This window comes from Rhea pennata, chromosome 15 (assembly GCF_028389875.1).
Source record: "Rhea pennata isolate bPtePen1 chromosome 15, bPtePen1.pri, whole genome shotgun sequence".
Taxonomy (NCBI): Eukaryota; Metazoa; Chordata; class Aves; order Rheiformes; family Rheidae; genus Rhea; species Rhea pennata.
Window position 1 is genome coordinate 6,632,021 of NC_084677.1, and position 15,945 is coordinate 6,647,965.

Below are 15,945 nucleotides of genomic sequence, written 5' to 3' on the forward strand. Positions count from 1 at the left end.
CCGGGAACAGCAGCCGCCGCGCCGCCGCCGCCGCCGCCGCCGCAGGAGGCCCGAGGGGCGGAGTCACGGCGGCGCCGGCCCGGCCCGGCGCGGAGCGGCGCGGAGCGGAGCGGCCGCCTCCCCGCAGGCCGCGCCAGGGGTCCCCGCGCCGCCGCCGCCGCCCCTCCCGCGGGCGGGAGGCGCCGGGCTCCCCGGGAGGCAGCGCCCGCGCCGCCCGCGCCCTACCCGCCTCGCCGGCCGCCGCCTGCTGCCGCGCGGGCCAGCGAGCCGCCCTGCCGCCGCGGCGCCCCCGCGCGGCCCGCAGCGGCGCCGCCCCGGCCCGGCCCCGGCCCGCTGCCGGGCGCGGCCGTTGCGGCGCCTCGTGCCGGGCGCGGCTGCCCGCCCCGACCGCAGCGCTGGCCCCAACAAGGCCTCCCGCGGCCGGGCACCGTCTGCGGCGACCGGCCCGCCGCGGGGGCGCCGCGCCTTCGCCCCCGTCCCCAGGCAGCGCAGGCCGCAGGTAGAGCAGCCGCGGGAGCAGGTCCCCGCGGGAGGAAAGGGGGCCGGTAACGGGGGGCGTCGTGGTGAGCAGCACTCCACAACCCAGGACTTAATTCCCGGTAGCGGGAAGCCGGGGCGGCAGGCTGGCCCGGGCACCCGGCCCTGGGCTGCCTGAGGGGTCTGGAAATGTCCTCGCGCAGAGAGTCCTGCTCCGACCGGGAGGCGACAGAGCGGCCTGCCTGCGCTCCCGCTTCATGGTTTGTTTTTCCAGTTTGTGGGTAAATCTGAACCAAACTGGGGGGCACGCTTGGCCTCTCTGGGCTCCAGCTGGCCCCTTCTCAGCAAAACTGGAGTCTCTAGACTCGGGTGGGCAGGGGAGGAAGAGTGTTCCTCAAGTCAGAAGGCCTGCATTAAGCACTAGGAATCTGGGGCTGGCAAGAGGAAAAATAAGGGAGGTTGAGGATGTTAATGGGAAGATGAGATATTCAAAACAGTTAATTTGATAGTTTGCCTTCTCAAAAATAGATTCTGACTTTCACTGTTGTTGCATCTCCTTCCCTCAAACCCTGTTTAAAGAAAAGTCATTTACAGATCTTTTCCTACTGTTGACATGGGCAAAAACATGACCTCTAAACATCTTCTAAACCTGGGTTTGCATGATCTCTCCAAAAGAGGGGGATTAGGATCAAGATTAGGACAGAGACTGATGGACGGGTCTTTAGTTTCCTGATGTCCTAAAATTTAGATTTCCTTGCTGCCAGTCTTTCCCTGTCATTAGCTCATTCCTAATGACTTCCAACCTCCTACCTCATACGCAGGTTTAAACTCATCTCTTCGTCCTTCCTCCACAAGTGATTCCCAATACAAGATGAACCAGTATGTCACAACAAGAAGGTAGCTGCTGATTTTTACCTGATTCTTCATCCGCAGACACCAGGGTTGTGGACAAGATCAACTGTTACAAAGACCACTATCGCAAAGAAGAAGAAGTCCCTAAGGTCACCTATAAGCCAGTTTTATCGTAAGTGTTAAAAACATTCTTTTATTATGAAAGCCTCTCTGAGTTTCAGTTCATTTTAAGGTAGCTACTTTTTTCCAAACCCACTGGATATTCCCAGTATTTTAGAGGAACAGAAGAGCCATGCGAAATGCACATATCCTTTCTTGTGGAAACAGTAGTATAGAAAAGAGAGGTGGGAACTTCTCTGTCCTTAGCTGGATGCAGAAACAATGTATCATCAGTTCTGAAGATGGGCTATCAAAACGAAGTTCCATCCTTTCTGTATATTCCTAATATAAATGAGCTTTATCTTTTCAGATTCTAAATATATTACAGATTAACGTATGGTATAATGTTGAGAAGAACCATGTGAAAACAGATCATTTATATTCTGTGAAAATAGCTATGCATAAAAAGTCTATTGAAAGTTGGTACAGGTAGTTATATTTAAAAAGGAATAAGTTTTACGTATGTGTATATAATCATCTCAAATGTATTTTTGAAATAATTAAATGGTAACCTTTTTATACAGTCAGGCCAGTGACTATAGCATTATGATTTGATTGTTTCTTGACAGGAAATACAAATCTTACTGCCAAGCCTAAGGTGAAGCCCAGATCTCAACATATGCTAACATTTTATCCCAGCTACATTCAAAATACTGCTGCTAAATATTTCTGGCCTATTGCCACTCCCTTCTGACACCTTCTGCTATTCACCTTTCTCCAGTACAACACACAAAAGCTCTGTCCTTTAAAAGAAAGGACATTCACCATTTAGCTCCTCCTTGTATAACCACTTGGTCATACTGTTCCTGCCAGGATTTGACCCAGCCTCCACTCCACCAGTGCTAACCAATCATTTACTTATTTAGCTGTCCAATAATTACCTTGTATTTTCTTAATGCACTGTTCACCCCATCCACAAAGGCCACAACATCCCTCTGCAAATGCTTCCTGTCTTCTGTAGTTCTTAAAGTAGTTCTTCCTCATGCAGAAGAGTTGGGCAAATGCCCAACAAGGGTTACTGGTATTTAAAAAATAAAAATAAAGATCATGAGGCAGAGATACGATGAACACAGTCTGTGTATACATTCCTATCACTTTTATTCTTGTCCTTCGTTTTTCACTCCTTCCTTTCATTTTCTACACCCACTTATTGAATTGTGTCTAAATTTAGGCCTCTCTCCTATAAACTAATCCAGGCCTTTTGGACCTTATGTTCACACAAAGCACCAGAGATTTTGTTGGAGCTGCACCTGAGCAAAGGATTTCATCCTTCAAGTGGATTCATAGATTACTAGGCAGGAGGCAGGGGAGATTCTTTTTTTTTTTTTTTTTTTTTTTTTTTTTTGGTACTTGCCTAGGTCAATAGGGCTGTCAGACTGGCTGCAGCCTCTTCTCAGCATTCCCTTCAGATTAGTCATAGTAATGAGAGATGATGTTGAAGAGGTGCTATCATCTTTAAAATGCCATTGAAGAAATGGGCTTCATTTTGTGAAGCTGACCTGCTCCTGAGCCTCCCTAAAGTAAAAATAAATCCAACCCAGTCTGTTTATTTTTAAAACGCTCACAAGCCAGTATTCATCTGCCTATGTGCCAAGCTGAGCCTTTAGGAACCAGACAGAGCTCCAAGTCTCCACTGCATTTCTGGCCTCAAGATGAGAGATCTCAATCCTGTCTGAGCCAGGGAAGCCTTCCACTGCACTCCTGTACCCACTGTGCTAACAGGTCCCCGTGCACAGGCACTATTTTTAGACAGGGCCTGATCGCCACCACAGAGGGAACTGTAGGAGGGAATCTGAGGCAACAGGCCTGAAAGAAACCTCAGGATGCTCTGGAGTCCAGTGCCACATCTTCTGCCCCACAGCAGGATCAGCTAGGCCAGAAACATTTATGCCAGTCTGCTTATTTCCTCCCTGCTCCTCAACTCCTTCAGGAAATCTCCAATCAGGAAACCTCTTCCTAGTTGGCTGGCTCCATTTGCTCCCCTGTCTTCAGCACAGATGTCCACTCCTGGACAGTCTTTATACTTCCAGCAGTTGGTGCCCTCTAATGCACGCATGTTGCAGTGTCTTTAACTAAGAAAACATATAGCTGTATAATGACAGGACAATTGCACCAGCACACACCCTTAATACAGATGCACTAAACCAGCAAAACGGGTTACCGCTTCTGCAGCTTACTCTACTATGTCACTTGATTAATATACATTAATGCAACTGTGCCTCTGTGCCAGCCCCATGCTTCCTCAGTAAGTTGAGTCTGCACTGATGAGACCGTATCCAGTTATACTGGTAGATATTTCGTAGATATAGGCAGATTCTAAGTGTGCTGAAGTGCCTTCCCCACCAGGGAATCCTTGTATCTCAGTTTTCCTTCTTTCTTCTTCCCTGCCTTTTGTCTCTTGGTTGCTTCTGGGGTTGAGGGGAGGTGCCAGCCTTACTGGCAACCCTCTTCCTTCAGATCTGCTCCCCAATCTGAGGAGCAGCACACTGGTGCTCCCTCCTCATTCCATGTATGACAGTACCTCACACAACAAGGTCAATATCCATGGTCACAAATACAGTATTGAACTGTGCTGTAGATACAGTACTGTATCTACAGTGATAGAAGTGAGTTAAAATATTCTCATTGTCGTCAGGAGCTCTCTATTTCCTTTTCCGTGGTCCTTCTCATCTGCCACATTGCTCATACCACCTGACTTACATTGTGCCTCAAGACTGAGAGGTGAACCCCAATGCACACGTCTAGGGAGTGAAAGAGTCAAATCAGATGCCTTAGGCTCTCTAGATCAGTGCAGACAATCAGAAATTCGATTTCTCTGACCAAATCAGGCTTTTGTGAACATTTTCAGGCTGAGTGCAAGGAAGAAAATAATCATGACCATCCTAGAACATGTGAGGAAGTGCAATAGGCAATATTCAGAAACTGCTGTTTTCCCTTCCAACTGAAGTTGTTCTATGATTCTTTAATTACCCAGCAATTTCCGTGCAACTTACATGTATTTAATATTTCAGTCCTCTATCCCTTTATCAATTTTTTGAGACAGACAGACAGGCAGACTGTGCGATAACCTAAGCTCTGTTTCCTTAAGAAACTAGAGTAAAAATATATCATTACAACATTTTCGGAGATGGTTTCAATTCAGAGATCTTTCCTTTGATAATTCCTCTTTAACTGAACAACCATTATCTTTTAAAGAGAAATATAAATCATTATTCCTTCATACTAAAATGTGGTCAATTAATTACACCTGAATACATCCCATAGTTTAAAGGTTTACATGATTTGAAGTGTATTTTTGAGCAGTTTTTCCAAAGCCACATCTCTCATATGACTTTCTGTGAAAGTCAAGACATTTAACTCCATAGCTTGTTCTTGTTTAAAGAAAATTTAATTTTCACAATAAAAATAAGCGTGTTTTGTTAAAAGTTGTATGTTTACACCTAAACTGCTAGTTGGTGACTCTGTTTCTGTTTACCATCTTTAAAGTCAGATGATTCCTTTTTCTCGTCAAATTTTGCTGGACACAGTAAACCATGAAGTCAAGTGTTACAATGATATATATCCAAAGTAAAAAAGGAATGGAAGGTACTTTACTGGTCCATCTTTTTCTGTACAACTGTAATTAATCAACTAAGGTTCGCTGTAAAAGTTGCATCTTACTCCATGTGGAAGGCAGAAAGTAAGGCTGCAAAGTGTCTATTAAATTATATATTTGCAGCAGCCCTGTGTAAAGTGAATTTATTGCTGGTGGAAGGTACAGGATTGCCAGTAGGAAAATCTGTGCCTCCTGTGCAGCACGCACTATTCTGCCAGAGCACCTTGACATACAAGGGTTCTCCAAATGCTTGTGATGTGCTGAGTAATCTATACAGCTCCTCCTCTGCAAGACAGATGAGATATTTTAAACCTCTGTATTTACAAATGGACAGGAAAAGATCAAGTGACTTGTCATATAGCACAGGTCATATACCAGCTAATTCCCTGTCAGAGCTAAAATGTGAGCTCTGAATATATAAAAACAGAAGTGGGTTACATGATATGGTTTAAAAACAACTGAGGGCTTGTGCACTCTGGCTATCACTGTATCACGTATGTGGGCAAATGTGTGGATATTCTCAGTCTGTATCCCAATGAGCAATGCACGTGCAGCCTGGTAAGCCATATGCACATTGCTGTCTTGGGACCGGATGCATCCAAGGAAAGATGGCACAGAGCAGTGGGATGAAAATTAGGTGAATGCTTTTGGTGTAGTATAGCAATTAATCACTCTGTGCAAGTTTCCTGTTTTGTTACATCTCTTGACTTTTGACATCAAAATGTAAGTATCTGTAGTGGTATTTGGCCACTTGCCTATTGAGGTATGGAGGATACCAAAGAATTTGTTTCTATTTCATCTCCTCATAGGGCTCTTAGAGATAGCAAGAACAGAAACTTCCTAGCTAAAGTACCAGACAGGCTTAGGAAACTGAACTTCAGTTCCTAGCTTTGTCACAGCACCTGTGCAAAGCACCAGATCGTTGATCCAGAAGACTGCAACAGCTGTTTAACTTGGATCTTGCTAACTAGAGGAATTAGTTGTATATCCATAAATCTAGTTCTTTGCTTGTCCTGTCAAGTTAGAGGAAAGGGTCACAGACATAGGCAGGTACTGTGTCTGCTAGATAAAATAAGGTTCCTGATGGTGACTAGCAAATACAAGCTATTATGTTCAAGAAAAAATAAATCTAAAATATAACATGAACAAATACTTAAAAATTCAAACTATTTCTCCTCCAAACTCACCCCCTTTTGCCTGGCTACACATCAAATCTCTGCTTGGATATTCAGTCTAGTTTTTGTGTACCACAAAGCACAAGACAGTCCAGACATAAGCCTGAGACCTATACTGCCACCTCTCCAGTGCCATTTCCATGCCTCCCTACTCTGTCTTCCTCCTCATGAGAAAAGCCTGCACCCACAAATCCTTTCCTTCTTTCAAGAATCCACGTTAATGGTCACCTCCTTTCTATCAATGATTCTTCTTCACCCTGGTTGCGACTTTATCCTGACAGTTAACTGCTGCAAAAACAGGACTGGGGCAGCATAACTGTAGGCAATGATCATATCGAATCTTTTTCTATCATATTAGGATAATCTCTCATGAATTAAGGGGTATATTTGATTTCTTTTCAATGTGATATATACAATCTGGCAGAGTTCAGTATAAACGCAGGAACTGCATTTGTGCAGTTTGACCAGGTCAGGTAAACCCAGTGGAGTCAGTGGAGTCTGCTCAGACAGAGCACATTGCAGGATTGAGGGCTGTTTTTGTAAACTCTTTAACATGCAAAATTCACAAAATCTTTCAATGAATAAAATAAGGCAACTGAAATTCACAGTTGGCATTTTTACTTCAAATTAATGTTATAGCATTGGTTGAATTAATCTTTTTCTTGTAAGTAGCAGTGAAAAGATCCTAGAGTGTGAATAAATTAAAACAAGAATTAAAACAAGTGAAACTAATAACAGGAAAAAAAAAACTTTGTAAAGATACTCTTTAAGATACCGTTCAGAGGCATATGTAATTGGAAGAGATTTCTACACATATTTGAGCAGAGAATGAGAATTAATTGCTGGAAAACTGCTCCTATTTGTGGAGTTTGTGGAGGAGGAGTTTCTCACACCAGCAATGCTAGAACTGTAGTAGAGAGGAGGAAGATACCAATTAGACTAACAGAAAGAGCAGGGCTGAGATAAACATCTGGAAGACTCCCTGAGGCGATTCCTTTTGAAGATTTAAAAACAGAAGGATGAATTTATCTGAGATACTGTACTGGAACTGGAATTGGTAGAGGTGTTTGCAGGTGGAATCACATAATTGCACTTCTTCCTATTATCAGAGGTAGTTTACATTTGGGAGAGTCTGGGAAGCTGGGATTTTAAAGAACATAGAACTGACAATAGATGGTGGGAGGCAAGATGAGAGCATGAATTCACATTTACATAGTGGTGAAGTCAAAGCCAAATGTGGCATCTCACTACCTTTATTTGTTCTTAATATTTAGCAATGAATATTAATTACATTAAATAAGAGTTGTTTTATTATTTGAATATGAGCATTAGATGTTCAGTTGCTGTTTAAATCACAGCTTAAAGCACGCTGTCAGGACAGAATTTATTTCAGAACACCTTGCTTTCTAGGCACCCCATCCTGTGTCCGTTGTAGTGGAAGTGCAGTGGAAAGTGGCCTTTCAAGTAGGGTTGGTTTGAACTAAGCTTGTTTTTGTTTGCTTTTTTGTTTGTTTGTTTTTCCCAAGAATAAGCCACTTCATTTTTTGAGAGAACTGAGAATAAAAAAACATCTGTTGGGGGTGGTTTTGGATGTGTTATATCTGAAATACTTTTGATGCATGGTGCAGTAGTGGTAGGACATGGGGAGGAAAGAGGATTATTGGTTTAATTTTTCACATATGTCATGCTTTGAAATTGCTTATTTTCTAAAGACTGGCTGTGGTCAGAATTTTCTTCTTGATCTTGGGTCCTTAGTGTAAGATGATTTTCAGTAACTTTTTGATTTGACCCTTGAAGTCTGCAGGAGCTGCAGGCTGCTGCCTGTGGTCATCATTTACCATTTAACCAAATATATATATATATGTATGTATGTATATTTAATACATCACATAATTTCTTCCTGACTGTATCCGGCAGAGGAGATCCTCGCAGAATTAGCACTGCTTTGCCAGGGTTGAAGGCTGTTGCCTTGAGTGATATGATGCATGTAGGAACCTGTTTTGACACTTGATTTGCCTAGCTTATCTGGAGGCTACTTGTATGTTTTGGCAGACTACAGTTGTTAATACTTATTTTTATTCTTGCCTCAATGCTCAAGGTCTTGATGCTTTTACGTTTTTCTTTGGTAGTTTGATACACTGTGTCTCATACAAAAGCATTAATTTGGTGCTTATGCAAGCTTAATGGGGTGGCTTTTTCAAGTTTCCACCCATAAACCCAATAAACTATCACCATCAAACTGGCAGGTTCTGCTAAATACTGTGAATCAGAGTGCTCCTTTCAAGACACCAAGCCCCGAGAGTTTGGGGGTAGTCACTTTTATTTGACCAATTTGTTTGACTATTTAATCTGTCAGAACCCAAAGCATAAAGCAATAACCTTTCCCAATACACATGGGAACTAGTGCATCCAAGTAACCAACCTCCTCAAAATATAAATGCCAGTAATTTTGACGTAAACTGAATTAGTCCAAGGTAAACTCTTGACACTTTGTTACAATTGAGACTTTGTTACAGGTTCATATGGCAATGGATATTTTTGAAATCTCCTACAAAAAGGGTCTTTATGGAGTCTGTTACAGTTTACTTACCTGGAACCACTCATTATGTGGTTTCTTAAATCCTTTCTTGGTGACAATGAGTAAGCTTCAGGCATCAGTCACTTACCCATCCTCTATTATGTTTTACATGGCAGAATGCCTCTGAGAGCTCATCTGAGATCACTACAAAGAGGAGGCTTGAGCTGCTTTGCCATTTCCAACCTGCATGTTCTGATGAAGCCCTTGTCCAAACTATTTATAGAAACTAGCTGTAAAGTGCTGCCTGAAGCAAACTTGAGCCCTTAGAAAGTCCATCTTTTGTCTCACTTGGTGCCAATATAATGGGCAACTTTGTTATTGAATACCTTGCCTAACAGCTACTGCATTACATCTGTTGTTATAACCTATCTGGCCTGAAGCTTGAAGTCATGTCAAGTTGCATTTGATCTGAAGCAAAGCAGCCTCCACTGTCTGTGTCAGGGATATTTCCATCAAAGACAACTGCAAGTCAGCTATGTGGTACTTGTTCCATGCATTTACGAGCCACTATGATTTAGATTTGGTCTACAGCAAGAAATTCCATTTTAGTCATTCTGTGCTGAAATTGTTTGCAGGATTATGGCAATCAAGCTCTCCAACACAATAGAAGCTTTACCTGTTGCAGGATAACATTACTTAGCTTTGTTTCCTCTGTTTTAATCTCAGTATGTATCCTTCAGAATATGCAATCTTATGCTTGAGATTGCTATGAAGTTACCTTACCTTCCATTTTAAAGATGACACATTTCCAGACCTGCAAACATAAGGCAAATGTTTTCCTCTCTATCTGCTATAATTTGAGTGTTGAAAATAAGTTATAATAAAGGGAATGTACAAATGGTATGAAAAGTTCAAAGTCCAGAAAAAAATCAAAGTATGTTCTCTCTTAATTAAATATGCAACTTAATGTTTCAATAGACTGTTTTCTGAGGATACTTTCAAACTGTTTCATGATCATTTCATAATACACTAGCTAGACATTAGATTCAAGGAACTAGGAACCTTCTTCCAGTCTGATGTCCTCAGTTCCTATATTCCTGAAAAATATTTTATAACCATGTCACAGCCCCATGAATACTACATTGCAAAGGTCAGTATGTTTAAAGATGTTACTACTGTTAGTCACCTTTCTCACTCTCTTGCTGGATGTCATTGCCCTCAAAGGACAGTGTGTCCATTTGTGAATTAGCACCTGGACTGCAGCAGTCTGTGCGATAGCCCTTGGACTGCAACCTGAAGTGTTCAGGCCAACCCAGAGTTATTTTCCTTCAGTATGTTGGGCTGACACTGTGAGAATCTAGGACCTGATTCCACAGAGGATCAGATACCTCTACCTTGGATGCAACATCCTTGAGAAAAGTCAGGTCACTGGCAAGGGGCAGTGTAACTTCAGGCTACTGATTTTAATCTACTGTCCCAAGTGTGTTGAAGATTAGGTAGGCATAAGATAGTGGCCAGTGATGGAGAGGTACTAGGCTAGGTGAGAAGTACTAGAAGCTAGATAGATTGTTGGTCTGATGTAGTATAACATGATCTCATCCCAGTGCTGAGTTTTGGGGGGTTGCTGAAAGCTCAGACATAGTGGCAAGCTATTTTGAACTCTGTCAAACAAAGCTTAAAGATTGGCTATCTAGAAATTAATGGAACATCCTAAGCCTCTTCTATTCCAATGGAAGAGACAGAGAAGTGAAAGAGATACCAGACACACTCCAGCAGGACAGCAGAGAAATATGTGGAGGAATCACAGACAGAGGAACTCTAGTTGGATTTTAAGGGGCAGCGAGAACAACACAAAACCAGCCATTGATTTTATCCGAGAGTCAGTGCCTGAGTGGAGGGAGCTATAGCTGAATCTGGTGGTGGGAGGAGTTAAGAAAGAGAAGGGCGGGCATGCCGATCACCTAAAGAGAAGGGAATTTCCTTGTGTAGGCAGATGTCCTGAAGGGAAGAGGGAAAACAGCAGCGATGTGCAGGTTCTTGAAGGCATGGAAGCCCAGGCAAGTACCAGGATCCTGCCTTAAGATGCAGCTCTGAGAAGAGATATGCTTGCTTTCTGTGTACCTCACTTTTCTGTGTAACAGTGTGTACGTAGCTCATGCTCTCCTGCCTGACAGTTGGTGTGTTCTGAAGCACTGCGTGGAAACTGCCGTTTCACAGAGATGTGTGCAAACACATGCTCCTTGTGCAATGTAAATGCTCCCACACTCGCCCTGCATCTTTCTCTGTGGTGCAGTACTCAGATTTGTCCATTCTCTTTCACCTTTCTTTTGAAAAAAACCCACTGCTTTTGAAAGAAAAAAGATTACTGCACCACTTTATAATCACCAAGGAGGCTAGAACTTTTCAAAGTTTAATTTTTCAAGATTACTTTGAGAATTCCCACCAGAAAACATACTGTGAGGAAAGTGGAGGAAGCAAGGGCTGGTTCAGGAACCATTTCTGGAGACATGAGACTTAGAGGAGGTCAAATAGCGATAACCCACATGAGAAGGACCCTTGGTCCTTCTTCCTTTTTCTAGAACCATCAACTTTTTGCAGGTCCCTGGGTTATAACACGTTGTTTTTGAATCCATTTCATTTCCAAAAGACAAAATGTGAAACTGTTTGATGAATGAAATAACAAATCTTGTATTTCATAATACCTAGCAAATACATCCAGAGCCCTTCTAACAATCCACAGAATCAAGGATCACTGCAGAAGCGCTTGCCTGCACCAAAGGGAAGTGAGAAGACAGCCAGACTCAGCCGTAGCGAGCGAGGCTTACAGGGCACAGTCTGCCTGAAACCTCTTCTCTTGCGTGTGAGCAGTGAAGTAAATCTTTTCAAAAATCTTTATGTAGGAAATCTTATTTTCATTTGTTTTCCTAGATTGATGGTGTATGATCCTTCCGACTTTATTATGAAGAGATTATTTAGCCACATAATTAGCTAGCACAACAACCGATTATATACATACTGTAATAACTGAGCGTTTGTGTACAGGAAAATTACCATAGAAATTTTATGAAATAGGCTCATCTCAGCTAAACAGAGGAAGTCAGAAGAAGTCCTGCTATTAGAGCAGGAAGAATACAGACCACACATTTCCATATCTGTCATCTGGTTTTAGATTAGCAGATATAGAGATTCTTTTTCAAAAATGTACTTGGTGACATTAACAAAATCTGTGATTTACTAGATGCTCAAGTATGACACTTCCTATATTAAAAAAAATGATGCGAACAAAACGCCTTGAGGCCTATGTTTGTTGCTAAACACTTTTATTATGCAAATGACACTTAAATAGAAATATTAGAAATGCAACCCATTTATGCTATGGTTTGTAGTCACCCCAACACTTCCTGTGCTATTTGGGAGAATTCCTCAATCCTTATACTAGGGAAAAAAAAAGAAAAAAAGTTTAGCTATTGCAGATGTCTAGTGGGAACTACTCCCAATACATAAGAGGCTTCAAATATCAATGGCTTAACCATAGGGAAATTTAAATCTTTCCTTGAAGGACTGGATAGCCTTGATGGTTGAATCTAGGAAGCAGAAAAAATACGTTAAGTCAGTAAAAGAAGCACAGAAAGATAACTCTCAGTTTGTCTCAGAGGAATTTTGCTGCAGAAAGGCAAAAAAAGGTTCTGAAATCAATCTGGAACTCAAAATTCACAAATTCATACTACCTACTCCCTCTCCCAAAATAATTTACTGCAAGGTTTATCACTGTCTTTAGAGCATTGATGAAGATCTGAAAAAAATGCCAGCTAATTCAAGAACAGAGGGGCCTGGGCAGCGAGGTAAAGGAAATAAAGAGAGTTCAGTGGCTTGTATCTCATTCTGAGAGATGGCTGGCACCAAAATAACAATTCTAAATCTAATTTCTCTTTATGATTTAAAGTCAGTTCCTCAAGCTTTACTTTGTTGTAAACAACCAGAACAATACACCAACCAGAACAATACACCAGCATGGCTACACTATTACTGTCAGCAGCTTTAGGAGAGAGGAGGGAAGGCTGTCTTTACCATAAAATAAAGGTTAAAGGAAAGTACTGAAAACTTAAGAACAGTATAAAATGGATTACTTGAAAATGTGCTATTAGTATCCCGGTCTTCCATGAAGAGCGCAGTCTGCAGCAACTTCCCAAACATGAGAACACATCAGCTTCCTCACCAAGAACACATCAACCCTGCAGAGAAAAAGCAAGAAAACGAATCAGTGAATTCAAGTAGCTGTTGCTCATCCTAGCCAGGGTCTCCCTCACAGGGAATTATGGGATAATTCAAAAAGAAAATTCCAAAAATAACATAGTCAACATGCTATAGGCTTTGTGAGCCAAATCCTCAACAGGTGTAAAACTGTACAGTTCAATGAAGTCAATACACATCTGTCAGTTTAATCCACTGGCAGATTCGAGCCAGTTTAAGCAGTACAGAATATGCATCTTGCAAATCTCAGGTGGCACTACCTTCCTAGAGGAGCACAGTAAGAAGGAAAACAGTATGCCATAAACCACATTTGTGTTGAGCCAGCAGAGTCACGTGCCCTTCCTGCAGCCTTTATGGCAGTAATAAACGAGGCTGGGCTTGCCGGCTACTGCTAAGCTCTCAAGTGAAATACAAACATTTTTAGTGCAAAGCAATTCCTGGTCATTTGTATTTTCGTTATATTTTGCATACTCGCCCAAATGCTCCATTTAGTAAGAGCTTTACGAGGGCCAGTTACGCTCGGGCTGGTAGGGACCCAACCAGGGGCGGTAATATTTTGGCGACTGGAGGACAGGTGCTCCCTGCACGTGGGTGGCTCGGAAGGAGCCTCCAGGAGGCTGGGGGCCACCTGCTTCCTGCCGCCCGCTCCCAAGCCAGGGAACCCAGCAGGCACGGGCTGGGGGACCCTGTTTGCACACGTGCACACGCCTCGGCAGGAGCTACGGACTCACAGCCGGCCCCTACGCCGTGTCGGGGCCGCGCGTGCGCCTCGCGCCTCTGCCTGTCTTTTGGGCCTGCTTGTTGCTGTCTGAGAAAGCTCTACCCACGCGTAATGCCCCAGCCAAGACATCAACAACTTTTACCAGGTTGCCTATGGCAATAAGGCACGTGTGACTGCTCTTCTGTCTCTCCTAGGTGCTCCCGAGCCTGCTGCCAGGTTCAGTCACGTTTGACAAAGATGTTGAGCTCTGCAAGACTCTATTTTTCCAAATGCTACTTGAGCAGAGGGCTGGGCAGAGAAGAAACCCGCATCAGCTCCACAAAGGTAAGAGCTTCACAAGGTGACAGCTGCCGTGTCTGACCTAAGGGAACCTGCTCGAGGGCGCATGCAGAAAGCAAGCCGCTTGAGTTCTGCTGGGCACAGAACCGCTTGTCCATTTCTTCCTTTTGCAGGACCCTCGGCCCTGACTGGCTTTTAACGTGATTCTTGTTCGGCTTCCCCCAGCTCTCACTGGGCCGGCGCGTGCCGAACGCAAGGGGGGCGGCCTGCTCCACTCCATCCCTTCCCTCTCCCCCGGGGAGCTCCCCCGGCCTGCAGGCAGCCCGGACGTCTGGCATCCAGAGAAGTGGGAAGACAACCAACCCGCTCACAGTCCCAGTTCCAGCTGCTGGGTTCGCATGTACAGTGTTGGGTACCCCAGCGGTCCTTTCAGCATGCTGTAGGGAATTTTGTTTATATTGCTGGTCAAGAGAGAGAGTTACAGGCCTTCACATTCTTTAATTTTGGCCCATGTGAGGAAAGCTAGACCTCTGAAAAATTGTCTGCCTTAACTTATGTATATATACATGCATATAAAAAAGTATATGTATGTGTGTGTGTGCATATATGCGCGCGCGCACACACACACACACACACACACACACACACACTTTTCCTCTTATACAGGCAGTGACAGAGGGAATTCAACTTTTATAAAAATATAAAAAATGGCTGTGGAGCTTTTGCAACGTTCGGTGGTTCAGATCAGCCGAGCAATCAAAGGGCAAGGCAGGGGTATGCGTGCCTTTTCATTGCCTGTTATAAACAATCAAACTCAGACTTTGCCCCATGCAGAAGTCTGAGTTATAAACAAGCTCTGCTGCTATCATATTACCATCCTGAGGCTGATTTATATAAACTGCCTTTGGAGCTCTGATTAGGCTCAAAAAAGCATGTGCCGTGCAGGCAGACCAGGTTGTTGGAATGCAATTTTCAGTAACACCTCTCATAATTCACATGCCTGCTATTGGTGAATTTCTGCTTCAGAAAGATGCAATGCAGTTTCTAAAATACTTGAGAAGGAAGGCAGTTAAGCAGATAAAGATGGACTAGTCTTTTGTCTTTGAAGAGTCTGCGCCTCTAGTTTCTACATACTGTATATTCAGAGGCTGCAAGTTGTCTTTGGCAAATTGCTGGAGGGACAAATAAATGCATTGTAATGTTAAGTTAGCAAGCAAGGGGCTGAAACTGATCCTTTTAATTTACCCTGCAGAGGAGAATATTTACAACTGGTAAAATCCAAATAGTTTACAGGAATGTTTTCAGATGTCATCATCAGGATTACTTTAGATGAACCAGCACCATTCGTACTTAACTATAAACAGACTTTCTGTATCAGATATGTATAATAAAAAAAGCACTTTTTCTTCCCCTCAACAATTCTGAAATCACATAAGCCCTTCATCATAGACTTGTCTTCTGTGCCCATGATATAATCACCTCCTCCCCCAAGATTTTTGAGGCAAAGACTCCCTCCTTATTTATGTAAAGAGACAAACATATCTATGTCTGAGAATATATTAACTCGTGCTTATTCACATGGCAGTGCAGTGAAGCTGTGGACACAACAGCTAAAAATTGTAATGGATACCGACCAATAAAAAGAAGTGCAGGAGGCAATTAGGAAACAGCTGTCCAAAAATAAATTCCTGTAGGTGATATTCAGTGCATCAGTTCAGGCCCTGTGTTACTAGAAAAGTAGTACAACTGTGCTAACCTTTATCAGCCAAAAGTCCCTGCTGTACTGGATTCCCGGGGAATTGAAAGCAGAGTCATCTGTAACAATGGGAGCTTTATTTATCCTGCACAACTGCTGCCAAAGCAGTCCTGGGACTTCCATGAGACTGCTATGAATACGTTTGGAGTGGGGTGAATCTGG

At 43.1% G+C, this 15,945-nt stretch overlaps 1 long non-coding RNA gene across 2 annotated transcripts; it reads left to right on the forward strand.

Annotated features, from left to right (window-relative positions):
• Positions 1-407: 407 nt before the first annotated feature.
• On the forward strand, positions 408-15,232 carry LOC134147427 (uncharacterized). Of its 2 annotated transcripts, none has more exons than XR_009960010.1 (4): positions 408-499; positions 1,299-1,501; positions 13,943-14,072; positions 14,201-15,232. It is a non-coding gene; the product is annotated as an uncharacterized LOC134147427 (long non-coding RNA). The 2 variants fall into 2 exon arrangements; XR_009960009.1 differs by lacking the exon at positions 408-499 and adding an exon at positions 527-737.
• The last annotated feature ends 713 nt before the right edge of the window (positions 15,233-15,945 follow it).